Source organism: Canis lupus, chromosome 31, assembly GCF_011100685.1.
Source record: "Canis lupus familiaris isolate Mischka breed German Shepherd chromosome 31, alternate assembly UU_Cfam_GSD_1.0, whole genome shotgun sequence".
Taxonomy (NCBI): Eukaryota; Metazoa; Chordata; class Mammalia; order Carnivora; family Canidae; genus Canis; species Canis lupus.
The window spans coordinates 20228358-20243556 of record NC_049252.1 but is presented as its reverse complement, the minus strand read 5'-3'; the positions used below and the strand labels follow the sequence as shown (position 1 = coordinate 20243556).

Here is a 15199-nt window from a genome sequence, read left to right as displayed (position 1 = left end):
TGGTACTTTTGAAAATACTATCTAAATGACTAGCAGAAGTGAGAAATGTGCTGTATCTCCCCTATGAGAAATAAGCCCTGAGTAGAGAAATATGGAAGTTAAGTCTCTAAAGTTAGATTTGAGAACACTCCATAGAAGGTCCCCAGATCATAGAATGGCAGGAAGTTTGGATATTATTTGTTGGACTGGGGGAACCCTTAAGTATAATTAAGGACACAGTAAACACTTTATCAAAGAAGTTTAAACAAGCAGAGGTATATAAGAATCAATGATTGGGGGAATACTGGTGACAGAGGGATCCCTGGGTGGCGCAGCGGTTTGGCGCCTGCCTTTGACCCAGGGCGCGATCCTGGAGACCTGGGATCGAATCCCACATCGGGCTCCCGGTGCATGGAGCCTGCTTCTCCCTCTGCCTGTGTCTCTGCCTCTCTCTCTCTCACTGTGTGCCTATCATAAATAAATTAAAAAATAAAAAAAAATGTTTTTAATACTGGTGACAGAAAAGTTAATTAAGGGACTATTAAAATGGTCAAGCATTTACGAAAGTCTGGCCTTCAGAACCCTGTACCCAGATATAAGAAAAAGTTGAAACTGAGAGGAATAATACTAAAATAAATAAACAACCAAAAACTTAAACTCTAGAGGGAATTACAGTCTAATCAAAACTGAAAGAAGATACAATATACTGCCTTCCCAATCAGACAAGGATATCCAGAAAGAGCTAGTGAAAATAATTAACAAGTCAGTGTAGCTCCAAGTGACTTCTCCAGGAGATTGAGACATAGAAAAGGTTCTGTTCCAGGAATTAATAGCAGAAATGTTCCACCATTGACCAGAAAAATCACTTTAAACAGAATCCTGTTAGAGCCATCAAAATTGCTGGTGGTGAACTCTGTGGTCTCAGACACAGCTTCCAGCATCAGCATGAGTCCAGATCACAACGCTTGTTCACAGTACACCTTCTCACCAACTTGGACTTGATAAGGAGCCTGTGAATAAGAAACACAAAGTCAGAGAGACACAGAGGGAGGGAGACAGGGAAAGACAGTTGAATATTTGAAGATGTTACATTGCTGGCTCTGAAGATAAAGGAAGAAGACCAAGAGCTGAGGAATGTGGGCAGTCTCTAGAAGCTGGAAAAGGCAAATAGATGGATTTTCCCAAAAAGCCTCTGGAAGAAACATATTTTGATTTTAGAACTTCTGACCTCTAAAAGTGAACGATAAATGTATGTTGTTATAAGACACAAAGCTGTTCGAATTTGTTGCAGCAACAATAAGAAACTAACACCACTAGGAAGAAAAGTCTGTGAGCTATTCAGTCTCCAGTCTCTTGAACCATTTTCTTAAATCTTCATTGGCCTCTTTCTTTTATATTTAATGCAGAGCAGCAAAAGTGCAGGGGGAAATCCATGAGAATGGCTGAAATTGGGGACAGTGTAAAAGGAAAGGAAGGTTTGCATTTGAGGATTACTGGGGAGATTGAATTAACAAAATTTGGGAACAAGCATGGAGAATAAGAAAAGAATAAAAATAAGAATAAGAAAGAAGAAGAAGAAGAAGAAGAAGAAGAAGAAGAAGAAGAAGAAGAAGAAGAAGAAGAAGAAGAAGAGGAAGAAGAAGAAAAATAAAAGGATGCATCTAGGCCAATGGTTTTAAAATCTCTTTTATGACAAAACTAGCAATCTCATACTGAGAAAATATGTAAACATACAATTTAGGTTATAATCGCTGTGTTTTCACAGATACTTTAACCAGAAGTCAAATTTATAGAGGAAATTTATGCATTCTGAAAGATGGCTTAGATTATGATACTTCTTCCAATCCCACAATTCAATTATAACTATAAAACCTAAGTTTTAAGACACTAATGGAGCCAATGATGGATCCAAAGAAGGCAGGAAAAAAAAATGATATTCCTGTAGGGCGATGATGAAGGGGATGGTACATGGGAATCAACTTGTCTTTTAAACACAAGATGAGGCACTGTTAGAGCATTTATGAGGAACTACTGACAGATCATTAAAAACACAGAAGTGGCACCTGGGCAAAAGTTCCAGGCTATAGACAATATTGACCCAAAACAGCTTGTGAGCAGTTAAGATTTCTATGGGAAAAGTATAAAAGGAAGAGTGTCGACAGAGGGATCAGAGTTGTGGAGAATATGCTTTCCATATTTATCATTCTAAGGAAAGGAGGCTGAGAAGGATCTAGAGAATAAGCAAAAGTAGGTGACATCACAGGGATCAAATGTAAAGGGAAATTCATGAAAGATTTCACAAATAACTCCTGTGAAGTACTTTTGCTTTAGCCTATTAATGTTAGTGGTGGAGGTTGAACTCTGGAAAGCATAATAATCAAATCTAATTCTTAAGAAAGTATAACTTTGATGTTGTTAGAGGGTAGACTGAATTCGAAGAAAAACTGAAGTCAAGGAGGCCAGAAAATCAGGGAATAATGACAAATATTTAACATCTAAAAAGCCTAGTAGAAAGCTAACTTAAAATCAAACTTTGTATTTTATTTTCTTTCAGTGATGAAAGATGTATTTTTGAAAAATATGGCTTGATTTGGCTTTGCTTTGGTAACAGTGTATATGTATATGTATATAGAATTAAAGAAAATAGGTTGCAGTGAAAATCAATGTTATACACAGATGATGAAAGATGCTTTAGGTAGAAAGAATACAGAGACATAGAAAAATTAAGGAAACAAACTTCATAGGATTTCCAAGAAAATAGGTTGTCTTCTTGTTTAATTGTTTCTGGTTAAAAAAGAATGAGAAAGAGTATTATTCTCCAGCCTTGAAAACATGACAGTGGGAAGAATTGCTCCAAAAAGAATTTTCCTCGAAGCTCCATAACTTTGAACATTTCAGATATTTTAAAGTGTTTGCCAACTTAGCATACAACTTTGCAGTACATCCTTTGTAGCAGAAATGCTGCTACTTAAAATGATTCACTTAGAGCTCTGTTTAGAGTGAAGAACACATGCAAATTTTTGAAAATACAATATTAGGATATCCAGAAAGATGAACTGAAAGGCTTGAGAGTGTTTGGATTGCTTTTATTGATCTAAGAGTAAGGAAAAAAGAATAATAAAGAAATCACTAGATATAATCACTAGAAGTTAATACAAAAGGGAAGCCACTGATTTATCAAAATATTTGGAAAATTGACCTACCTCAGCACCAGAGGAGCCTGATATGCTGATTGTCATTTTACAAATGTTAAAAAAAAAAAAAAAAAAAAAACACTTATGCATGTGAAGCAATTTATGTGGCAAAACCAAGGTCAATTGTTTGAACAAATTATGCCAGATGATAAATGTAGTAAGTGGCCAAATTGGGAAATTAGGATTGTATCAGCCCCCCGATAAGGCTGTGGTAGTAGTGGCAAGATCGGTGGTAGAACCAATAGCACCAGTGGAAGTGGTGTCACCTAACAGATAACATCTAGGAAGCATTCATTATGTTGCAGGGATTCTTCTGAGCACTTTACATGTTTGAACTCTTTGTTTATGACGACAACTATATGAAGTAGGTCTCGTTCTTATTCTATTTTACCGAAAAGACCTGGGATGTAAAGGAACTAGCTCAAGGACACACATTCGTGTTGCATCATACCAAAACCCCAAAGTTGACCAGTGAATGTAAAGCGAATCAGTCATCCTGGGATGTAAAGGAACTAGCTCAAGGACACACATTCGTGTTGCATCATACCAAAACCCCAAAGTTGACCAGTGAATGTAAAGCGAATCAGTCATCCTGGGATGTAAAGGAACTAGCTCAAGGACACACATTCGTGTTGCATCATACCAAAACCCCAAAGTTGACCAGTGAATGTAAAGCGAATCAGTCATCTTAACTAGGTTAGTTTTTGATACCTAACAACTCAAAAAATTTCAATGGCTTAGAAAAGCAAAAGTTTATTTTCACCTCACGCTCTTCGTGCAGAGCAGCTGTATGTGGTTTTGTGGTTCTTTGTTTTTTTTCCATCTTTTCTCAGATTGCATTTTCAGACAGCCCTTATCATTATTAGTCCTGTAGAAGAGAAAATTATATGAAGAGTAATAGATAAACTGCATTATAGCTTCTGTAACATTTCTTCAGAGGTACCTCATGTCACTCCCTCTCATATTTCATCTGCCAAAGTAAACTGCATTTCTAAGCCTGTCAATGGATGTGAAGTATAATATTTCCATATGGAGGGGCTCTGGAGTAAAAAAAAATGTATAGTGATGGGTAGTAAGTAGTTGAGCTATCTTCTACACTATCACTATCACATAGGCCCACCAGCGATGTGGTTTTCATTGTGTTAATTTCAGTTCCTCACAGGAGGTGATCAGTGGATGGTTTGACCTGGTTTCACACCAGAGTATTAATGTTATGATCCCTAAGGTTGATTCTTGGTTTGTCAGTCTTAAACAGGTAATGATTCAAGTTGAATAAAAACTATTAAATTGAGAGCACTCCCAATTTCTGTAAGCTATCTATAGATTTGAGAGACAGATCTCTAGAATGAGCTAAACACCATGCTATATCAGATTAACAGAGGAAAATACCTTTTTTTAAATGTACCAAATCATACAATACAAGAGTCTTAGGCTGACCTGGTACGATGTCAGGAGGTGTGCCAGTGGAGTCCTTTTTCAACAAAGAATTTGTTCTTCAGCTTCAATGAGTGCAGTTAATCTGATACTGTTGGCAGCCTAGGACCTAACTCAGTTTTCAAGGCAACCACATTTCATCTGAGTAGCCCAAATCCAGACTAGTTTGGAGATACTATGGATTCGCCATTTTTATTCAATACAGAAATTATCCAGTGGGTAATCTTTGCTCTAGACTTTCTAACTGGGTTGTCTTGTATGTTGTAAGGTCTGCATCACGGTCTGAGATGATCTTTGTGCCAACATCTTCATTCCTCTTTACTCTTACAGGTTTCTGATCTCCACTGTGGTCTGATGCTTTTCTATCATCTGTTCTGCCTCCTGCCCATTTAGCTTTCACGGGTGTTTTTTCTAACTTTTTTCCACATTGACTTCCTAGAGGACCAAAGTGACACTTCAAGAGAAAGAACTTCTAGGGAAGGATAGGTAAAGCAATAAGCTAAGAAAAAAAATAGAGGTTGGAGATACTGAAGTAAACATTGAGATTGTTTAACTTATTAATGTATAAAGATTGTGTTATGAGGTGGGCGTCAGGTCCTGATCTGACTGATCTAAAAGTGGTCCCAGTATGAATTGACTGGGGAATCTTCTAAAATCAAATGGGTACATTAGATAATATTCAGAAATAGTTGTAGGTGAGGACAAGAAGGGTCTTATTATAAAGCATAAAGAGTCTGGACTATGTGCTTTAGAAGACTAGAACCTGTAAAATAACCAGAAATAAGAAATGAAGAGTAAGGGAGGTGTTTATAGGAAACCAGATAATAAAATCCGGTGGCATGATTTAGTCCAGTGGCAGGGGAAATAGAGAGAATGAGTAGACTTTATGAGATGTTTGTGGGGTAGAATTGACAAACAGAGATTTAATGGAGTGGGAGAGGCCATAGAGCAAAGAAAAGAGAACAGGAATATTTCTTGATAACATTCCTTACCTACTAAGAGAAAGTATTTTATTGAATTCTCTAAAAAGAATCAATGTAAATACCCTTATGAAAAATATAAATGTTAGTTTGACAACCATTCTGTGGCCTTGGGAAGTTAAGTGATTTTTTTCCAGGTCTGGCTGAGTGATATATATTTGTACAGCTTCTGTAATAAATGCTATTGATGTGAATAATGGAATAAAAACCAAAGATAAATCTGTATAAAGTTAATTGCTATAAAGTAAATTGTAAAGATTTCCAGCACTAACAGGAACACCGTATTTTGTTTTTTTGTTCTTTTTTGTTTTTGTTTTTGGAAGATGCCTACATTAGCTCTCAATGGAATGTAAACAGTCTCCAAAGCCTAAAGATTGAGCTGACTCCAAGTTTTCTGGCTGAGCATTGCAGCTATATAATAAAGACAAGAGGCATTTGATAGAGGTAAACATGAGAAAATTCTTGGGCAGGACTGATTGCTTTGTGGGAGGGATAAGAAAGAAAAGATGATGCACCAGAAATATTTCAGTGGGGATATTTGGTGAAGCCAGGAAGATTGACTGAGGTTTTATTAGATTGTGTAATTGGGTTATTTGCTATATAAAATACTTTCATCTCTCCTAATAATTTCCAATAACATCTGAAAGCATGTGCACACACAAGTACTCAAAAAAACTTTGGATGTTACTGGAATTATTCTCCATAACAGTAATAGGGTTGAAATCTGCTTACCTTGGGGCAGAAGGTAGAGGGAGGGAACCCTCAATACCTGAATCACGGATGAGATTATATACAGTGCTTGGCTAACATGTTTCTTAAGCCAAAGCAACTTGTCTTCACATTAGGCAATGTATTGCCTTCCTTTACTGTTTTTTAAAGAATCAGTTTAAAAGGGCGTAGTTGTGAATCTCATACACATATGAAATGAGCATGTCAATGATTTAATTTAATCCACTTATTAATAAGGAAAACAGTAAGATGTTACAATGAGTTCAAAAAACTCACACCTTTGTATGAGGTGAGGGAATACTGCAATGAATTTGCAAATATATGCAAAAATTGGTTTATTCACAAAGCAATAATCAATTGCATTCTGCAGGACACAGCTGCTTAGCATTTCTCTGGACAAAATTCATTTGTAATACTATCAGTTTTCTACAATTTACAGAGTTGTAGAATTTCTTGAAAACACAGCACAGGGACACCTGGGTGGCTTAGTGGTTAAGCGTCTGCCTTTGACTCAGGGCATGATCCCGAAGTCCTGGGTTCGAGTCCCACATCAGGCTTCCTGCGTAGAGTCTGCTTCTCCCTCTGCCTATGTCTCTCTTCTCTCTCTCTCTCTCTCTCTATGTCTCAAGAATAAATAAATAAAATCTTTAAAAAAAATTTAAAAAACACAGCACAAATAACTTGAATGTGTGGCATAGAACCTTGATTAATTCTTTTAAAATCTTTTTGTCTATTTCAAAGACCTCCTTACACTTCAAATCTGCAAGTGGCAGAAATAAAGAAAAACAAGTAGAGTCAGACCTCCAAGATGATAAGCAATAAGTTATATGAATGAAAGGTCTCACCTTCAGGTTTAAACATAACAGCATAAAATAAGTAGAAAACATTCTTTACTTGTGTATTCCTTCTGTATCTACATCAGTAATAAAGTCTACTGATTTTAAAAGCTACATCTTTGTCCCTCCTTGCCCCTTGTGTGAAAGCAATATAAAATTAATTTATGGCCAATAGCAAGTTAATAAATAAGTCACAATAAAAATCTAATAGAAAAAGCTGGAAAGAGTGGACATTTGAAAATGATTAATACCTTAAGGGAATAAGAAAGAATAATAGATGGAAGATTATCTGGGCACTTACACTGTTAGAGAGTTAAAATGGAAAATTCAATTTTAGGTTCTGAATGCACTGGTATAATATCACATCATGAAATATGAAGAAACCATTCACTTTGGAGAATTTGAGCATGAAAATCAAATAGTTGAATGCAAGTCAATGTGATATAAAGGGAAGTGGAGATTACAGGACTAGAGGGATAGTCTCAGAGATAAATACATAATTGAAATTTTTTTTAAAAGAACCCCAGTGGAGTTTATATTGAAGATGGATGAAAAAGTAGGAGAGAGAGAAAAATTCGTATAACAGTGCCTGGACTACTCAATTTTCCACTGTCAATGGGGTTTCATACAAAATCCATGTACTTTATGCTTTCACAAAATACTTGACAATAATTTGATGAGAATGGATTAGAAACTTCATTTCTATATGACCAAATTCATTAAGTGCCAGATTTAAAAATGAAGGAACTTGGAAAAAGACGTATTTTCTTCAACATAGCTACATATAATTTAGCACTTTCCAGATTTCATTTATAAGTTATGGAACATGGGGCTAAGTGATTTTCATTTCTACGAAAAAAATGAGCATTTATGTCAACTTCAGAAATTAAAAAATATTTTAAGGAAGTTCAAACTTCAATGAATCAGTGATATAACTTTATTAAGTTAGCATTTGTTAAGTAGATCTCAGGAGTGTCATATGGTGAGCCACCCTTCCCTCATCAATAAGATGAGCAAAGAAACTGACTTCATTCTAACACTACTGCCAGCAACCTGGGAGAGAGGGAAGACCCAGTTTTTATATTCAGCTCTTCTGACAAAGACTGGGGTGGGAGTTGGGATATTAGGCCACCTTAGTTTACTAGTTGGCTTTACTCAAAATAAAAGTAAACCTTTATTTTTTTATCTTCAGGATGTAGTTTTTACAAATTGGAGTAGGCTGCTCTTTGAAGTTAAGTTTTACTCTCCTACAGACTGGCAAATGGAGGCCCTGTCTTCCTTGATGATTACATTTCAAAGGGATGACTCCCACATGCTTGAGGAGGAATGTCATGGATTATAAAACTAGCCAAGAGGTCTTTAAAAAGATTCATACCTCAAAGGGGCAGAAGAAGAATTGATAAGTTTAAGTTTTGTGATAAAAATACCATTTTTACTATAATATACCCATATTTTGCAGCAGACAGATCTCATTTTAATTGATACAATAAACAAACCCCACTTATTTTGATTTCAATCACCAGAAAAGGCAACTCAGACAATATTTTTTGAAAAGGATTCACTTACCCATTGTAGACATATTTGATCACTTTCAGTGAGCCAGCCACTGTTCTAGACTCATCAGAAGGACAAAGTCCTTGCCCATAGAAAGCAATATCCTAAATGGGCAAATAGATATAAACAAATATGTTGCCCAAATTTGAATATTATGAAAAAAAAGAAGGTGATTATGATGAAAAAAAGAAGGTAGGGAAAGCAGGATAAGGAGTGGCTGGTATGAATGATGCATTGTCATCAGTTTAAACTTGACCACCACAAAGGTGATATTTGAGTAAAGCTTTAAAAAGTGCAAATCTTTAGGAAAGAGAATTTCTAGGTTAGTAAATCCAAGGCAGGAGTGTTCTGATATGTTTGAAGGACAGTGAGGAAGCTAGTAAGCCTGGAAGAGAGGAATCTCTGTGTCAGAGTTTATGTCATCAGGTAAGTGATGGGGGTGCTGGTGTTGTGCTAGGGAAAAATGGTAAGGGGATGGTCAGATCCTAAAGGACCCGGTAGGCTTTTGTAAGGACTTTTGGGTCCTCAAAAGTGAAACCATTAAAGGTATTGAATAGAGTAATGACTCAACCTCACTTATTGAAAATAATTGTTCTGGATATTGTGCAGAAGATAAACTCCAGAGAAGCAAGAACTGAGATTAGCAGACCAGATAGAAGGCTTTTGGAAGTAACCAAACTGATAGGTGGTTGAGTCAGAAAGATCATAGTGGTGGAGGTGATAAATCAAGATTCTGATTATATTTTGAATTTAGAATTAATAGTCTATAATAGATCATGTGAATGGTGAGAAAAATAGAAAAACAATGCATGTGCAGAGAGTTTTGAACAATTAAGATAATGTAATTCCTATTAATTAGATGGGAAAATGGTTGGAGAGGTAGGTTAGAAAAGAAGATCAGGAGTCTATTTTAATTATTAATTATGTTATATTTGAGCTAATATTTTAAGATGGAATAATAGAAAACAAATGGGAACAAATATAGACTCTCATCTACAGGGATTTTTTTTTTTTATTCTGACAAGATCAAGAAGAAAGTGTTCAAGAGCTGGGGGAAGAGATGAGGCATTGAAAGGTTTTCCAAACTAATTCAGTAGAGAAAGAAAGACAGATGATAGTGCACTGGGGAGAGGGGGTAACTGCTGGAGTAATATCTATGAACCTAAAAGATCGAAAATGATAGAGAGTAGAGAGATAATTGTTTATTGGCAATTGCAGAAATAGGAATAGAATATCACCCAAATTGATCTATTGTTATCATTTGGCTCCATTTGTTTATCATTAACTATTCCTCTTTTTCTTGAAAAGTATAAATATTTCCATAAAAGTAGATACAGGTGTAAGTATAGCTGTAGATTATAGGTATAGGTATAGATATAATTTTTCTGAACTATTTGAGAACAAATACCACTTTTGTTATCTGTTTATTATTGAGTATGTTAGGTTTAAGTAATTGACATTATAGCAGCCAAATGTTCAAAATACTCCTTCAAAAATCCCCCCAACTTCCCCCCAGAAAAGAAAAGACAAATTAAATTAGGTCTATAGATAACACAGAAAACCCACAAGATGGCAGGAGTGCCACATATATATGTAAGTTCCCTGATTACTTTCCTTATTTTTATCCTCCCATTTCCTCATGTAATGTAACTTGATATTTAATGTTTTGTTAGTTTTGAAATATATATGCCTCAAGAGGCTTAAAGGAAGATGAGAATATATAAATAGCCAAAAGACAAGAAAAAAAAAAAACAACAAAGAGCAAAGTAACATATCCAGAGCATCATAATAGTAAATGATTCAAAATTAATCCTATAAAACGTATCATGTGTTTAGATTGAGGGAAAATGAGGTCAGGAAACTATAAGAACAATATATTTTAGTGTATAATAAACAAAGTTCCTAAAGTTCTAATTATAAGGCATAGGTCTCAAAGACATCATGTCATATATTGTATAGATATATCATATCATATAAATATATTACAGCATATAATATATAATAAATATATGTACACAGATGTACACTTATACTAATATTACATCTATGAAACTCATGTCTTATAATTTTAACTTTAAGAGATCCTGTTTATTTATATAAAATCCCTAAGGGACATTTGCATCTTTGCTTTAAAAAAGATGAAAACTGTAATAGTCATTTTACTTGCAGAAATTCTAGAGTGGGCTGCAGTTTAACCACACAAGAGCTATCCAATTTACCAGACTGACTTCAGATTCCACTTCTTGCTCAGTGAATCACTTTCTAGTTCTGGGTTTCAACTGTGAAATGGGAATAATTATACCATTTCCATAGGGTTTGTTATAAATGACATCACAAGTAAAACACCTCATGTATAATAATGGAAACAGATGCTTCCTGACATCCACAGTTTTTTAACGCTATTGCTGTTTGTCTTTCCCTGCAGGACAGAAAGCTTCGTATACTGTTCTGAAATCTCTCTTCCCTATCTGTATAAAACATGATGTTCTTTGTAAAGACTCGTTTTTTTTTTTCTTTATGTGTTTAATTATGCATTTGTTATATCAGGCATCTGATGATTTATTCCCTGTGGTATTATTCAATATATTGTAAGAAAAAAAGAGAATAGAAAAATGTGTTTTATCAGCAAGCAAGATGTCCTCTTTATCCTTGCATGTAATTTGCTAAAGAGCTGACAAAGTCAAAGCACAGGCTGTCTCTCACCATATTCTGCAGACAGCGTTAAGACTGACACTGAATCTGTGCTTTCCAACTTGGATCCAAGTGTGAAATTTGATGAGGTTATGTACAAATTACTATTAGTGCACCGGGAAGAAATAGGGTACCTACATGAAAAGAGGCTCAGTGGATGTGTGCTTTCGACAAAGGATGGGAGCAAAGATGTTGCCAAGGATGCTTGATAACCAAATACATGCACACTTTAACAGCTTCAGATAAATCTTACACTTGATATCAGGAAAGAAATCCATCGAAACACATCAAAGAAATGTAAAAAAAAAAAAAAAATCATGGGCCAGAGATGGGAATAGAAAATAATAAAGATAAGTGAATATTATAATAAAGACATGAATATCATTCATATGTAAGATTTGTGAAGAAAAAATGTTAAGTGACAAGGTACAATCATGCTCAGAAGAGGAATATATTTTACAAACATGAAAGGGAATACAGTGGAAAAAGGAAATGAATAGGAGAATATGCTGAACAGCTGTATGAGTTAAATGCTGGTGATGCTGATATATATGATTTAATTATAAGTACATTTTATAATGAACGTCTTTGATCTTATGAGTAAAAAACCATAAGAGAATGTTGAGCATTATTTAATTGTTTAACTGTTCAATTGGTTTCAGTAAGTCAATAGGCTTGAGAATTGTAGGGTTTTTAATCCCAATTGATGAATTCCATTCCTCTCTACTCAATCACTTTTTAAGTATAGAAATTTGTGTAGGATGATAAAGGTATAGACATGCTTAAGAAATTGCAGCTTGCTATTAAAATTTGATTTAGTACTTATAGAGAACAGTGTTTATTTTTCATTTTCAAAGCTCTTTGGATATCAATAATAGTTTGAAAAAAATCACTTGTGATTTATCCAGTCCATATTTCCAACTGCATACAGTTGAGTTTGAATAGACAGTCTGGATTTTTCAAGCCCTGTGAATTAGGGCAAACCACTTGATAGAGCCTTCAGCATAGAATATATATATATATAAAAGGGGACTATGGGGGCAGCCTGGGTGACTCAGCCTGGGATTGAATTCCACTTCAGGTTCCCTGCATGGAGCCCGCTTCTCCCTCTGTGTCTCTGCTTCTCTCTCTCTCTCTCTCTCTCTCTCTCTCTGTGTCTCATGAAAATATAAATAAAATCTTAAAAAAAAAAGAGGGACTATGGCTTTAACTTTAAAGCTAAGAGAAACAGTTTTGAAGAGGTAGAAAAGAGCATGCAAGGCTGGAGACCCTTTGAGAGAGCCAGTAGTTAGAGATCAAGTTCCGAAAGGACTCAGCATATTTGGTCAAGGTGTCAAGAATCAATAGCAAATCTGAAAAAATGGTGGCACATCGGCCACAGGGCTTCAAATATGTAACTCCGGGAAGGTGTAAGGTATAAGTTTTGAGTAGTCTTAGATGATTTTAGGTTATTCTAGGAATTTCATACAAGCAAGGGCAAGCAAAAGTGAAAATTCATTAAAAGAAAGAAGGTGAGCCAAAGGGTTGAAATGAAAAACCAAGTGCAAGCCATCCCCAGACTTAGAGTACAGGATAGTCTGGAGAATAGAATAAAACTTATCCCCTGCAAAAATAGGAGCCATGGTTATGAAACAGATTATTTGGATGCCAGACATCAAGAGACTCAGACAGGGGTTTAATTAGACACAGTGGAAACTCCTAAAGTGGGATGGATTCCCAGAAGCAGCTCACAGATAACTGGTTCATCTAGGCTTCAGGACAAAGAACTGGATTTTTCACCCATACTTACTTGATTAACTATACAATTCTTAAATTCTAAGGGATTGTCTTCATTTTTTCCCCCAAGTCAGTAGAGGTGATGGACAGGCCAGCCGACTCAGACCATCGTCTGAACAGATGGTTGGGGATGAGTCAGGTAGAGGAAGCACAGGTTTTGTAACCCTGAGATGCTATGGTCTCTGCAGTTCTTGCCCATAGTTTGCAATGCCTTTATGGAATCACACCCTAAACAATAAATCACATTTTTACTTCCTTTTCTTAAAAGTCCAAAACATGTTAAAGAACGTAGTTCATGGCAAATCTTATTAGAATCATTTTCCTTTCCCATTATCTAAATGCTCATAACTCCTGGGAAGAAATTTCTAGCTGCCTTACCCATTCACTTCTGTCTCTGCCTTTATCTCACATCATCAGCATACTACTCTCTCGTCTACATCCCTTGACATCTCTGCTCATGTGGTTCCCACCACTGCAAATAATCTCAGGAGTATGATTGACCATCTCTGTTTTTCTCATAGACAAGACCTGTATAGTTTTCTGTTTTGACTGCATCCTCAATATCTTAATTTGATTGTACCAAATCCTACTATTCTAAAAATAGTAGCACTCTCCTCAGTGGGAAAGAAGAGGCACAGCTAGCAAAATCAAAGCAAATTTCCCTAAGGAGAGAAAGAGAAAGGACTAGAAGTCCCATCGATTTACCTATTTTTTTCTTATATTACCTATTTTCTCATTCCTAATACATTCATTCTCCACCTCAGAGTCACTTCTTCAAATTACATCCCTTTGTTTCAAATAGCACATATTTCTATTTGGGGCATATGACTATACAAATCATGTTTTTCCAAAACATACAAATTCATTTTTAAAATGATTTAGTAAGTTTAAAAAAGTTTTCTCAGGATAGGCAAGCCTTCAAAATCCACTTTCTCTAAAGTAGTTGGCTTCTCTATATTCCCAAGTGTGTTCCCTTCACCCCACAGAGGTTTTTTTTTCACATACTTTATTATCTGAAATTCTTCCTTTGACTTATTCGCTTAAAATGTAATGTTTATTTCAATAGAATACAATCTCTATTAATGGCGTTTATATTATGTCATTCCAACTTGTGCTCCAAACTCCAAAAGTAGTTCCTGAATAACATAAAAAGCTGCTAAATAAATATTTATGGAGCAAATGAGTCAATGTCAGATTAGATGCCTGTACTCTTTCTCTGGAATACAAAGTTTTATAATAATAATAATACTAATAATAATAATACTTAATATATATTGAGTGCTTACTATATGTTAGCCATATTACATGCATTGACTTATTTAATCTCACAAAGTTCTAAAAAAATGGGCATTATTATTATAATTTCAACTTAATATATGCATGTTTTGAAATTTTTAGAATTAAGATGCTTGTCAAAAGTCATGCGTCTAATATGTAATAAAAGTAGTATTGAAGTCCAAATCCTTTTTTTTTAAGTCCAAATCTTTTAAACTTCAAGTGTATCTTAATCACTTTGATGTAACTCTTCAGTTCATTCTTTTAAGTAGCAATAGAAAGTCTAACTTTCTGTATTAGTTTCCTTGGGCTGCCATAACAAAGTACCACAAACTGAGTAACCTAAAACAACAGATATTAGTTCTGTCACAGTTCTAGAAGCTGACAGTTAAAAATCAAGATGTCAGTAATGTGTATTCCTTCTGGGGACTCTGAGGGAGAATCCCTCCCATGCCTGTTTCCTAACTTCTGGTAATGGTCAGAGAGTCTTGGTGTCCCTTTGCTTTTAAATGCCTTACTATTTGTAATTCTGCTCCATCTCCACACAGTATTCTCCCTTTAGCCCTATGCCCTTACATAGCTGTCTCCTTATAAAGATATAGGTATATGGATTATACTGACTTCATCTTGATTAAATCTTCACTTGATTAAATCTGCAAAGACCCTATGTTCAAATAAGGTCAACATTCACAGGTATGGTGGTTGGGACTTCAATTTACTTTTTTTTTTTTTTTGAGGGGGGCAATTAAAC

The 15199-nt window shown here is 35.2% G+C and overlaps 1 long non-coding RNA gene across 2 annotated transcripts in view; it reads right to left on the bottom strand.

Moving 5' to 3' along the window:
- Positions 1–630: 630 nt before the first annotated feature.
- The window catches only part of LOC119867010, a 74925-nt gene continuing 60356 nt past the window's right edge, over positions 631–15199 (bottom strand). For both annotated transcript variants that reach the window (XR_005381967.1, XR_005381968.1), the window contains 2 exons: positions 3937–4041; positions 631–989 (listed from right to left, as the gene is read on the bottom strand). This is a non-coding gene — a long non-coding RNA (uncharacterized LOC119867010). The remainder of the gene's footprint in view (positions 990–3936; positions 4042–15199) is intronic.